This window comes from Ursus americanus, chromosome 13 (genome assembly GCF_024610735.1).
Source record: "Ursus americanus isolate L20-20 chromosome 13, mUrsAme1.1.p, whole genome shotgun sequence".
NCBI classification, from domain to species: domain Eukaryota; kingdom Metazoa; phylum Chordata; class Mammalia; order Carnivora; family Ursidae; genus Ursus; species Ursus americanus.
Genome location: NC_142139.1, coordinates 34,501,697 through 34,515,150, shown reverse-complemented (window position 1 = coordinate 34,515,150; position 13,454 = coordinate 34,501,697). Strand labels below are relative to the sequence as shown.

The following is a 13,454-nucleotide window of genomic DNA, read 5'->3' as shown; positions in this document are numbered from 1 at the left end:
AATCATAAAAGCTTTCAGTCAGAAAAAATTTTACTTACAAAGAAAGACATACTGCCGTTTGACTTCAAATCTGTAATGTGAGAAGCTAGAAAGTAGTAGGATAACATCTATAGGTTATTGTAAAAAGAACTGAAACTCCAGGATACTTTACATAGATTACAACAACAACAACAACAGGAAATGAATTGGTCAACTGGGAAAGGAAGTTATAATCAGAGATTCAAAGACTATATCATGCCTGGATTCAATCTGAAAAAAACTACTAGGAAAATCTCTATTACCAAACAATATGTGAAATCAGAACAGACACCTCAGGTTGGGTGTTGAGCAAACAAGGCAAAACAATGCAGCGCACACGTAGAGCTGCATTCGTCGTAGAGACTCAGGAAACGGAAGTCTCAGGAGTACAGATCCTCCCATCGCCCACACATCCGGGGGTAGCGCAGAGACTTCTGGCTGAATCAATCTGTAGACAGGAACCCCAGCCCCTGGGCTATTAAGCTTTTAAGCCGCTTGTATGAGGTTAACAGCAGCGCCTCCAGCACATCGTTAGGTATGACCGCAGCTGGGACTCAAGAGCGACTTGACGGGGCAGGAACTTGGTTCTAGCTCTATCCTACCAGTTCATTGGTGTCCCCTCATCCCCTGACATAAAATGGGGACTGAAGTTCTTGCAGCTTGATGATGCCGTGAGCTGTTACATGACTCAGGACCTTACCACCCATGGTTGGGGGAGCAGGATTCCCTTCCTCGATACGATCAGGATGGAGGCGCATTGGTCCATTGATCCAACAATTGCCCTTGGCCAGTGCCTTTATGCGCTGAGCTATAATCAGTTTCCATGGAACTTTGCAGAAAGGCAATTTTTTTTTCTGAAAGACCAACCTGCAAGGGGGTCAGTCCTGTACAAGTTAACCCCCACTTCTTAGTGCCTCCCCCAATGATTCTTATCCTCAAATTTGACCTCTACGCTTCATACTTTCTCTGTCAACACTCTGTTTCAACTACTGGGGCAGTGAGGCCAGTCTATTGACTCTGTCGGTGTCACTAGAGGTGATGAGGAATGACCTAGTGTGAACCCCAGAGCGCAGATAATGTGCACTCCAAGTAGACAGAGGAGGCCGTTTGTGAGAACAGCCTGGGCCTGAGAGGCACACACCGTCCAGTCTGGGATGTAAAATGAGTCCAGCATCTGTGGCTACAGTTCTGCAGTCCAGAACAAAGGCTAAACAGGACTTGCTCTCAAGCCTCTTCCAATGACAGGGCACCCCATGTTTGCTGGAGGAAGAGCCATTGTGCATGGCTTGATTACCAGTCTCCTATATTTCATCTACCATTGCTTCCAGACCCCTAACTGGAGTCAGATGCCAGCTTGCCCTGGTGGGGGAATTACAAGGTCTGATCCAGGAGAAGACAGCTCTGTGCTAATAAAAAAAAATACCCCAATAAAAGCGGGACGGGGGCACCTGGCTGGCTCAGTTAGAAAAGCATGCAACTCTTGATCTTGGGGTCATGCATTCGAACCCCACATTGGGTGTAGAGATTACTAAAAAATAATAATTTTTTTAAAAGCTGGACTATTACACGCTCAGGTGTTTCAGAATAAAGGTTGTAGTCACCCAATCAAGTAAGGAATCCCAACCAATCATGGCGCTGAATGAGGACAAAATGATTATAGAATGGGAGGTGAAAGAAGTAATAAATATCACCCTTGACCTTGCAATAGTTACAGAAATAAGGATCATTGCAGCTATGCTCTTTTTAAAAACACGCACACACACACCCCAAATCGTTGTTTTTGTTTCAGATTTTTCCCTTTCTCTTTCCTACTATGTTGAAAGAGAACCAGTAGTGCTGAACTTTACAATCGAGTTCATAGGTCACCCTGACCACAGTAAGGACCCACACCCAGGGACGATTGCTTATCACCTGGAAAACCTTGAGATGGATACAACGGCTGGTAAGGTTTTGTGTCCCCCGCCCCCTTGCTAGGAAGAAGAGGTCAGTGTCTTTGTTTGCACGATAGATAGTTGCTTTCTGTGAGGCAGAATGGTGAAGTTGCTTAAGGGTAAGAATGGTTGCTGAGTAGCAAAAAGGCCAGACCTCGAATCCATCCTCTGCCCTTTTTGTGCTCTAATCTATAGCAGAGGGAACAACGTCTCCTCACTCCATTTGCCCTGGCTTCCGTGTAGGTTCAGCCGATGAAAGGCAGAGGCAGAAGACCGGAGTACAGGAGGAGAGAAGGTAAATTATTCATAACCCAGCTCAGGCAGCCCCTGTGAAGTGGCTGTGTCACATTCTTGGTTTCAGTTTCTGCCAGGCAGGCCATGCTGGCCCCGCTCAGTGCGAACAGGTCCCCGACTCCAGCCCGTTCTCTGGACTTTGGTAAATCTGCCTCCTCTGGATGTCTTCCTGCTCTGGGACCATGGGAAAGTTCTGGGTTGCCAACTCTGGTGTCGCCTCAATGTCCTATGTTTGCCTTCTCAGCTTGTCTGTCCCTTGTGTGTGAACAATGTCATTCTCCAAATGAAAGTCCCCTCTTGTGAAAGCCCTTGAGTGGTTTCTGTTTTCTTGCCTGGACTTTGATAGAAACAATTTGCATATGTCATTATAAACTACCTCAAATTCTTGGGGAAGTAAGTAGGAGTTTTACAAATTGAAAGATGCTGGGGCATCTGGCTGGTTCAGCCGATAGAGCCTGTGACTCTTGACCTTGGGGTCCTGAGTTTGAGTCCCATGTTGGGTTGTAGGGATTACCTAAAACATTTTTTTAAAAAAATATATATTTTTTTAATTAAAATTGGGGCACCTGGGTGGCTAAGTCGGTTAAGCGTCTGCCTTCGGCTCAGGTCATGATCTCAGAGTCCTGGGGGGCTGTCTGCTTCTCCCTCTCACTCTCCCTCTGTGCTCTCTCTCTCAAATAAATAAAATCTAAAAAAAAATTAAAATCAAGATATTAAAATCATCTAAATACTTGAAATATTATTGCAATCATCTTTTAAAATTCAGTTATTAATTTTGTAAAGTATAAACAAGTCTTTTTATAAGCTACAGAGCACTTTAATGCAAGATGGTATTATTATTTACATAAATATTGCTGAGTATTTTTCCTGTAACGTGACAAGGTAATGCTCTTTTTAAATTTTAGTCTCTTGGTTTACGCAATGGATGTAGGTAATCTTTTGATGGGTGAAATTCCACAAACCTCCCCAAAGAAGTCTGTTTTCTAGATTTTATATTTGACCAAGCCCTAAATGTATCCTTCCAGGCATTTTATTTTTTTCTCCTTAAAATTGCATGTGAAGTTGCAAATAATCCATGTTACTGATTTGTTTATATTTAAGTAATCAGCATTGTTTGGCGTAAAAGATTTGAAGGCCTGTGATGCTTTTCAAATATCTTTATCCTTTGAAAACCGAAGTTTATTGCCAATGCTAAGTGAAACTTGAGTTACAAAAGACTCAAGTCCAAGTCAGCCTAAGAAATTGTAAATTTGCACAAGCCCAAAGCTAACTGATGTTTTCACATCTGGCTCTTAATGCTAAGGAAGAGTTTTGTTTTGTTTTGTTTTCGCTTGTTTTGTTTTTGACCGTTAATTCCGCTCTTGTTAAAGGTTCCTATTCAATCACAAATTATATTTAATGACTTATGATTCTGACCAGATGGCTTCAAGATTACATGGCATTTGCATCTAAGAATGTAGCCAACATATCTGGCCTCTGTTCCGAAACAAGGTTTTTCTACCCATCAAATGCCATAAGCTGTTGTCAAATAACACCTACACATTTTTCTGTTACTAATCTATTTTCGTGGGCTGATGTACAGCCAAAGGTCTTTGAAAAATTCAAGTATACTGAAAGAAGAAAAGACTAACAGTATGGCGGAGTGATTAAACACAGCCTTTTGAGTCCGTAAGACATGGTGTGGATCCTGGCCGTGTTAGATCAATGTCCTCCTCTGTAACGTGAAGATAAGAATAGTAGCTGTCTCATGGAGTTGTGAAAATTAAGTGAGAATTTGGGGCAGGGAGGTGAACAAGGAAAAAAAAAGTTAAGTGAGAAAACATGTGAAGAGTTGAGCATACTGCCTGGCTCATAGCGTGTGTTTAATTAGCTATTACTATTTTAATACATTTTCCAGAACATGCTTTTTTGACGTTAGGAAATCTTTTTATACAAGGTAAAAGGCAGAGATGAGAAGACATTCCTAAATGTGAGTAGAACCAATGAAACTTCTGGGGATCCGTGAATAGTTCTGTTCACCTATTCATATTTTTGTTTTGTTTTGCTGAAATTTATTTATTTTTCAAATAGTACATTTACATGGTTCAAAATTCAAAAGATACTAAGAACTATACAGTGAAAGGACTCCCTCCCACCTAGTACCCCAGTTACCCAGTTCCACTCTTCATGAGAAAACCAGTATTAACGCTTCCTGGTGAATCCAACCAAAGATATGCACATACAAACAAATAAATATGAATAGGATCCCGCTTTTTAAAAAAAAAGATTTTATTTATTTATTTGAGAGAGAGAGAATGAGTGAGAGAGAGAGCACAAGCAGGAGGAGGGGGGAAAGGGGGAGAAGAGGGAGTAGCAGACTCCCCACTGAGCAGGGAGCCCGACATGGGGCTCGATCCCGGGTCCCGGGATCGTGAGCTGAGCCAAAGGCAGATGTTTGACCACCTGAGCCACCCAGGTACCCCTGATCCCTCTTTTTCACACAAATAATAGCATACTACCCACTTTGCTTATTACTGCACTTGTCATTTTTGCCTCACAATATATCTTGTATATATCATTACGTATCACTATGGCTATGCGGTATTCCCTATTTGATTTTAACCAATGCCCTGTGACTAGAAATTTAGGTTGTTTCCAGGCTTTTGCTATTGCAAATAATGTTACATATAACCTTATGTATTTATTACTTAGCATATATGTTATACATAGCATATTACTTAGCATCTTTGCTATACATATCTGCAGGATAAATTCTGTATTTCTATAGGATAAATTCTTCCCGGAAGACATGCTGGGTCGAAGAGTATGTGTAATTGTAATTTTGGTGATTATTTGCAAATGGTTCCCCATAGAGGTTTTACCCCATAGAGGCATAACCTCACAGAGGTTGTATTTTATATACCAACTAACAATACATCTGGACGTTTAAAAATCCACCTTTTGGGTCAAGTACAGACCAAAGGTTCAGCCCCTGAGTTGATCTGAATATACTTTGAGCTTCACATCCTTTTTTTAGTGATAAGCTCCAGGCAGAAGGATATCTCAGAGAGATTTCTTTTTGTCTCCATGGTGACACTTACCTCCTTAGAAGCCTCAAATTATTGTTCCTAGGTTACAACAGTAAAAACTCTGGATTAAAACAGTCTGCCCACTCCATGTTTTAAATAGGAAAGAGATAAGAAAAATGTACACAGGCAAACAGTGGCACGCACGCCACATCACGTGCCTGGGGACTGTTCAATTTAGGCATTTTCTTAGTGTGTATTTGGGGTGTAATTTTCTGCCCTCTGAAACCGTCTTTAATTCTTCCCTCTGGCTTTTAAGAAAGAGTTTCTAATTTGTTTTCTTTACTAGCAGAACATGCAGAGAGGGTAAGCTCGGAGGGGACAGTTATGGGTTTGCACTTAATTTTCAGGCTCTCTAAGCAGAGGATTTTGCTATTTTCTGGCATGGCCCTTGATGACTTAAAAGCATTTGAATTTCCTTTTTGCTATTAGGAGTTAAGATTGTATTAAACAGTGTTTTCCAAGGACAAAAATGTATCTACTTGTCTAATTTTCTCTTTCATTTCAGTAGTAATCAGAAAAAAATATTCAACTGAACTATTGGAAAATCTCACAGGGCAGAAGTAAACACATATACAATCTTCAGTGTTACTAATCACAGGAGGAAAAAAGTCCCTCTAAAATATCCTTCAAAAACATCAGAGAAGGGGGCGTTTGGCTGACCCAGTCGGAAAAGCATGGGACTCTTGAGTTCGATCCCCATGTTAGGTATAGAGATTACCTAAATAAATGAACAATTTTTAAACATCGGAGAGGTATGTACGTGTGGTCCTATCACTTGGGGTTGATGTGTGAAAATCTGCCCATTTGCCAAAAGGATTTGATTGGCTGTGAATATATTTATTTGCAACACCGAATCGTCCATTTGTGAATATATGCCCCTCTGCAGAGCAACTGTTTTCTGCATTTGGGTCAAACCAGGGGAAGGCTTTAAAACAAAAATCTTCTAGAGGTTTAAGCTTTTACTAGAACTTCCTTCATAGTGTTGATTCTAAATTCAAATAAAAGATTAAGTGAGGCGTAATTTCATTGGTCCAACTTTACGATGCTCTTCAGAGTGAAGATTTTTATTTATCCTTGCGGTTTCTTTATTAGTCTTTGAATTCTGGAAAATGTGTCATTTCAGTTAGAACAGAGAGACGAATAAAAGCAAAACTGAATATATTGTGTGATAATAAATCAGGTATTTACCATACTTGAGAACCAAAACTGGACTGATGTAACAAATGTTTTGCTTTCCTTCTATCTGTTTTGACATCACAAATACAGCTACTGAAATATTATTGGACTGCAAGTAGTCAATACAGCCCCACAAATCTTTTCAAGCTTCTTTCCGAGAACTGATGGAAAGCTGAAATGTGAACTACCGCAAATGAATTGCAGTTACTTTATTTACATCAGTAATAGTCCTTATTAAAAAATCAGCAATAAAACTCTAGCATGTACATTTTTATGGATAATTGCTTAAAGCATCTTAGGAGAAAAGGGAATTAGTTGGGTCAACTAACCAAAAAAAACCTTTAAAATTTAAAGTGATTTTCACTTGTGACCTAAAATCTAATAATCCCACACTCCAAGATGTGGTGGTTATTGAGAAAATGCTGTTCCATGTATCCCTTCTTTTTTTTTTTTTTAAAGATTTTATTTTATTTTATTTTATTCGACAGAGATAGAGACAGCCAGCGAGAGAGGGAACACAAGCAGGGGGAGTGGGAGAGGAAGAAGCAGGCTCACAGCGGAGGAGCCTGATGTGGGGCTTGATCCCATAACGCCGGGATCATGCCCTGAGCCGAAGGCAGACGCTTAACCGCTGTGCCACCCAGGCACCCCCCATGTATCCCTTCTTAATGTATGAGCCTAATCTGATATAAAAATTGAAATAATTTTCTTTTATTTTTCCAAACAAAATTTAAACAAAAAGAAGAGAAGGCATTTCGGTTAGGGGATGTTAAAACACAACCAGCCAAGCCTATATGTTCATACCTGTTTTATATTCTTTTCAGAAAAATAAAACTAGCTTTAAATCGTCACTGGTTTTAAAGATTTTATTTACTTATTTGAGAGCGAGAGTGAGTGAGCACAAGTGGCGGTAGGGGCAGAGAGAAACAGACTTCCTGCTGAGCAGGGAGCCCAGCTAGGGGGTCAATCCCAGGACCCCAGGATCATGACCTGAGCTGAAGGCAGACGTGTTAACCAACTGAGCCAGGCAGGCATCCCCTAAATGGTCATTGGCTTTATTTCAAGACCGTGTGCAGGGCTTCTCTTCACGGCAATATAGAGCTACATCAAAGGCAAATTAGGCTGATGGGGCCCTTCCTAACTCTGCCCCCATCCTGTTGTGTGTATACCATTAAACAGGCAGGTAAAGAAGATCTATCTTTATATCGAGAAGATTCAGAACTTCTAAAGAAAAAAAATGTCTTTATATGTCCAATGTTTAGTAATGATTATCTGGTACCCCTGGACTCCGCCTAATTATTCTTCCTAAACCATCTCCTACAGTGAAAGAGAAAAGTATATACAATAAACCCCCAGAGGTCTTCCTTTTAAAATATAATGTATAAGCATTACAAGTGAAGCAGCATAGATTGGTGGATCAACCTTGGAGTCATTTAAGCCTTGGTTCAAATTCTGTTATGTTCATTTAACTTCGGTATTCTTACATTTAAAACGGAAATAATACTGGGGCGCCTGAGTGGCTCAGTCAGTTGGGAGTCTGACTTTGGCTCAGGTGGTGATCTTGGGTTCCTGGGATTGGTCGGCGGTGGAGGGGTTCCACATTCAGCAGGGAGTCTGCTTCTCTCTTCTTCTTCCCCTCCCCCAGCGCTTGCTTCACGCTCTCTCTCTCAAAATCTTTAAAATGAAAATAATACTTCATAGTGTTACAATTACATAAGATAATGTACATAAAATACAGTTCTTTAAATATACCAGAGTCTTAATAAATAGAGGCTGTTGTTATTACAATATGCTATTTGAATATTTCTTCGGCACCATTCACTGTAATAGATAGTTAAAGGAGACCCTGAAAGGGAAACAGATAACTACATTTGTAGCTCCATGAGATTGCCAACTATCAGTTAATCAGCAAACCATGTGCGTGGCACTGTAATAGATGAGAAGATTACCATCTAACCGATTAGAGTGTTCTAACTCCAACATTTTTTTCCCCTTTCCTCCTATTGTTGCTTTTCCCCCTCACATATTAACCTCATTGTCTTAGGCTGACTTTTTCTACAAGGCTGGAACTATAGTTATCATCAGGTCCAAGTTCACATCTCCCCAGGCTGGCCAGACAGGAAATGACTTGCTCCTTTAACTTCTAAATCAGAAACATCCTAACCAAAGTCTCCAACTGGCTAGGCTTGAGTCCTGTGCTCACTCCTATAACAGTGTGTGTTACTGGCAACTTCCTATAAAATCATACATTTAGAAGAGTGGGTGGGAAAGGGAGAGGAGCAGACCCCCCCCCCCAAGGGAATGGCTGCATTTTCCAAAATGAGAGGGTGCAGGACAGGACAGACAAAACAATGGGTGTGCAACACTAAAGATGAAGTTTGAAAGTGAGATAAGTCTGTGACTGTCTAGTTGAAGCAGGAATATGATGGGATAAAGGTTAAAAACCTACACTAAGATACATAAACCTTTTAAAAACTTGACTTCCCCCTCTAATGTGTATTTGTGCTGTGATTAATCACTGGCCATAGATGATGTTTGATACTTCCATAGTTTTGTATTGGTAACAGATGGAATGAGGCGAAATACAGCAAATGAGTGTATTTCATCAGGGTCCAGTCAGGAGAGATGAACAACATAGTCATTTGAACAGGGAAAGTTCTACATAAAGAATTATCAACTATAACAGGGGATTAGAGCAATGAGGTCTAGCAGGAGGTAAAGAAAATGCTAAAGGCTATGTGAATAGCAGATATTGGGAACAGCCATCACCCCCAGGGCTGAGATAGAGCACCAAGGAAGGGGCACCCAGTGTTGACATCCAGACTTTGTCGGAAATTGCATGGCCTTATCTCACTGGGTCGCCAAGTTTGCTAAGGAGCCACACTGGTGAAACTAGCTGGAAATCTACCCCCTGGAGTGCTGGAAGAAGGTATTCATGGAGAAAGACCTTGCCACAAGCCCTCAGATGCAGTCACCCAAGAGACACCATGAAAAGCTGCTTATGAGGGGCTCAGCTGGTTAAGCGTCTCTCTTCAGCTCAGGTCATGATCCCAGGGTCTGGGGTTGAGCCCCACATCATGGGGCTCCCTGCTCATGGGAAGCCTACCCCTCCCTCTCGCCACTGCTCGTGCTCTCTCTCACTAGCTCTCTCCTTCTCAATAAATAAATAAAATCTTTAAAAAAAGAAAAAGAAAAAAAAGACAAAACACTGCCTTAAACTATTTCACTTGATTTTCCTTTACTCTTAATTCTGTTGTCCTGGGAAGTTAAGTCTATATTCTCTGTCTTCCTCACCCCACTGCCCTTCTCACAAGAAAACACACACACACACACACACACACACACACACACCCCTCTTAGCTTGCGATGCCTGGTTGGCTCAGTCGGTTAAGCACCTGCCTTCAGCTCAGGTCATGACCCCAGGTCCTGGGATCGAGTCCCGCATTGGGCTCCTTGCTCAGCGGGGTGCCTGCTTCACCCTCTGCCTGCCCCTTGCCCTGCTTGTGCTCTCTCTCTCTGAGAAAGAAAGGAAAGAAAGAAAGGAAGGAAGGAAGGAAGGAAGGAAGGAAGGAAGGAAGGAAGGAAGGAAGGAAAGAAGGAAGGAAGAGAAAGAATCTTTAGAAAGAAAAGAAAAGCTGCTTATTGGAAGCTGCCAAATGCTATGGTCCCAAGTGCGGCTGGCTACTGCTAAAGCCTGGGGAGGGAAGAGCCCCCTGCAGCCAGGAAGAAAAGCCCCTTTCTCCTCCAGCATGCTCGCAACACCTCTACCGACAATGCTGAAGAAGGAGAAAGTCCATTATTCTAGAGCCGGCAGTGAAAGGTAGATTTGGAGGTGGGAGGCAGTGAATTAGTAACTGGTACGAAGTATTTATGAATTTTTCTTAAGTACTCATCTTCAAGAAATCCCCTCCGCCAGCCTTATTCTGCCATACTTAAATACAACTTAACCAGAGAAGGAGGAGGACAGAAAGTGTCCAGGAGGCTCTGCAAATTCTACAAGTGAAAGGACACTACTTAAAAATGTAAAAGGAAGGGTTGAAAATCCTGCCACTAGAAGAGCTTTTTTTTTTTTTTTTTTTGGCTCAGAATGGATGACTGAAGATAGAAATTTGGTAGTCTCTTACTTTGATCTGGGGAGTACATGGAAATACATTACCAGGTGACCTTTAGCCGTATAGATGCAGTAGAAAGTACATCCAAAGTAGATTTGTGTTTTTATAAAAATGGGCTACATACTCTAAGAAAAAGAAACTCAGATGCTTATTTTGTATGGAAATTCATTCACTGGTATAGAAGGCTTTATAGGTGGTGTGTAGGCAGGTTGAAAAACAACTGTGACATGTTCAAACTGAGATGAATTACAAATTTTTAATTAAGAAGATGATAAGGGTTGAAATAACTGAGAAGCAATGCTTACCAATGTTTTTTCCTTTTTGGTTCAGTCTTCCCTTTGTAAAGGAAGAAGTGGATACCCCTCCATGTCACAGCTAGCAGAGCACAGTATTGTATCCATCAGAGTCCAATGAGGGAAAAAAAAAGAAAACAAAAGAAAAAGAAAAACCGGGTACGTTAACAGGGAGATTTTATGGTGACTCGAGGGTTGTAGAACTGAAAAAACAAGAGTGGAGCAAGGAGATCCCCAGAGCTAACAGCAGAAGCAACAGCTACACCGAGGTCTGGGGAAACAAAGGCAAGATCTTGGGATTTTCATTCACCTCCGTGGAGGAAGAGAACCTTTGGAGCTGGCGTCAGGCCTCCGAGAGGTGTTTGCTGCCTGGCTACCTCCGAGGGGCTGATGAAGCTGGGGCTGCTGACAGAAGCTTGGTCAACACAGTTAGAAACAGCACAAAATCAAGAAAGAAGTCTTCTCCTTCCTCCTCCCATCTTCTAATCTGGCTCTGGAACTGGCAGAATTTAACACCAGCTGGCAAAGGAGTGTGGGAACTGTAACCAGCAAAGTCCCAGCAATACAGAAGTCATGAAAGGGTGTGTTTGGGGTTGAGAGACAACAGGTAAATAAATGATCATCCCTGTGAGCTAGCTAGCTAAAGGGTTTCATTTAAGAATTTTTTTCTTGGGGTGCCTGGGTGGCTCAGTTGGTTAAGCATCTGGCTATCTCTGGATTCCGAGATCAAGCCCCATGTGGGGCTCCCTGCTCAGCAGGGAGTCTGCTTGCCCCTCTCCCTCTGCCCCTCCCCCTGCTTATCCTTTCTCTCAAATAAATAAATAAAATCTTTAAAACAAATTTTTTTTTCCCTTGGGGCACCTGAGTGGCTCAGTCGGTTAAGCCGCCGACTCTTGGTTGTGAGATCAAGCCCCATGCTCAGTGGGGAGTCATCCTGAAGAGTCTCTCCCTCTGCCCCTCCTCCCACTCACGCGTGTGCACACTCTCGCTCTCTCTTTCTCGCTCTCTCTCAAATAAATAAGTAAATCTTAAAAAAAAAAACCAGTAGATTTGTTCACAGGAAGTGTTACTCATTTATAAAACTGAACCTTGTAGTACGTCCGAAGGCAAATCATAATCAAATGCATTCATTTTTGGATTTTAAAGTTTATTAAAATACTTATATTCCATTTTATTTATTGGTTTGTATCAGCTCTATTGAAGTGTAATTCACATGCCATAAAACTCACCCTTTTTCTTTTTTTAAAGATTTTATTTATTTATTTGACAGAGCGAGAGAGCACAAGCAGGGGGAACAGTAGACCGAGAGACAGCGAAGCAGGCTCCCCTCTGAGCAGGGATTCTGAAGCGGGGCTCCCAGGACACTGGGATCATGACCTGCACCAAAGGCGGATGCTCAACCATCTGAGCCACCCAGGCGCCCCTGAAATTCACCCTTTTAAAGTAAACAATTTCAAGGTTTTACTATAGTCATAGAGTTGCAGGCATTTTACCGTGGTCTAATTTTAGAACATCGTCTCCCCTCCAAAATCATACCTATTAGGCACTCACTCCCCATTCTTTCCACCTTGCAGCCAGCAGCACCTGTAAAACTACTTTCTGTCTCCATGGATTTGCCTATTCTGGACATTTCATGTGAATGGAACTCTACATGTGGACTTTTGTGACAGGTTTACTCCACTCAGCATACTGTTTTCAAGGTTCATTCATTTTTGGGGCATATGTCACTACTTTCATTTTTATTAATAAAAGATATTGCATTTTAAAGAGCTATATCATATTTTGTTTACTCACCCATCATTTGATGGACATTTTCATTGTTTCTAGTTTTGGCTATGGTGAATAATGTCTGTATGAACATTAGACTACGAGTTTTTGTGTGAACATACATTTTCAATTCTCTTGAATATATACCTTAAGTAGAATTGTTAGATGGTGTGGTTTTCTTTTTTTCTTTTTTAATGATTTTTTATTATATTATGTTAGTCACCATACAGTACATCCCCGGTTTCCGATGTAAAGTTCGATGATTCATTAGTTACGTATAATACCCAGTGTACCATGCAATACGTGCCCTCCTTACTACCCATCACCAGTCTATCCCATTCCCCCACCCCTCTCCCTTCTGAGGCCCTCAGTTTGTTTCTCATAGTCCATAGTTTCTCATGTTTCATTCCCCCTTCTGATTACCCCCCCTTTCTTTATCCCTTTCTTCCCCTACCGATCATCCTAGTTCTTATGTTCCATAGATGAGAGAAATCATATGATAATTGTCTTTCTCTGCTTGACTTATTTCACTTAGCATTATCTCCTCCAGTGCCATCCATGTTGCAGCAAATGTTGAGAATTCGTTCTTTCTGATAGCTGAGTAATATTCCATTGTATATATGGACCACAACTTCTTAATCCAGTCATCTGTTGAAGGGCATCTCTGCTCCTTCCACGATTTAGCTATTGTGGACAATGCTGCTATGAACATTGGGGTGCATATGGCCCTTCTCTTCACTACGTCTGTATCTTTGGGGTAAATACCCAGTACTGCAATGGCTGAGCCATAGGGTA

General features: G+C 41.5%; 1 long non-coding RNA gene across 2 annotated transcripts; it reads left to right on the top strand.

Annotated features, from left to right (window-relative positions):
- Positions 1-1,901: 1,901 nt before the first annotated feature.
- Positions 1,902-12,671, top strand: LOC123793095 (uncharacterized). 2 transcript variants are annotated; one of them, XR_015726436.1, is made up of 4 exons: positions 1,902-1,960; positions 2,193-2,244; positions 10,930-11,499; positions 12,467-12,671. It is a non-coding gene; the product is annotated as an uncharacterized LOC123793095 (long non-coding RNA). The 2 variants fall into 2 exon arrangements; XR_006779849.2 differs by lacking the exon at positions 1,902-1,960 and having other exon boundaries at positions 2,038-2,244.
- Positions 12,672-13,454: the final 783 nt, after the last annotated feature.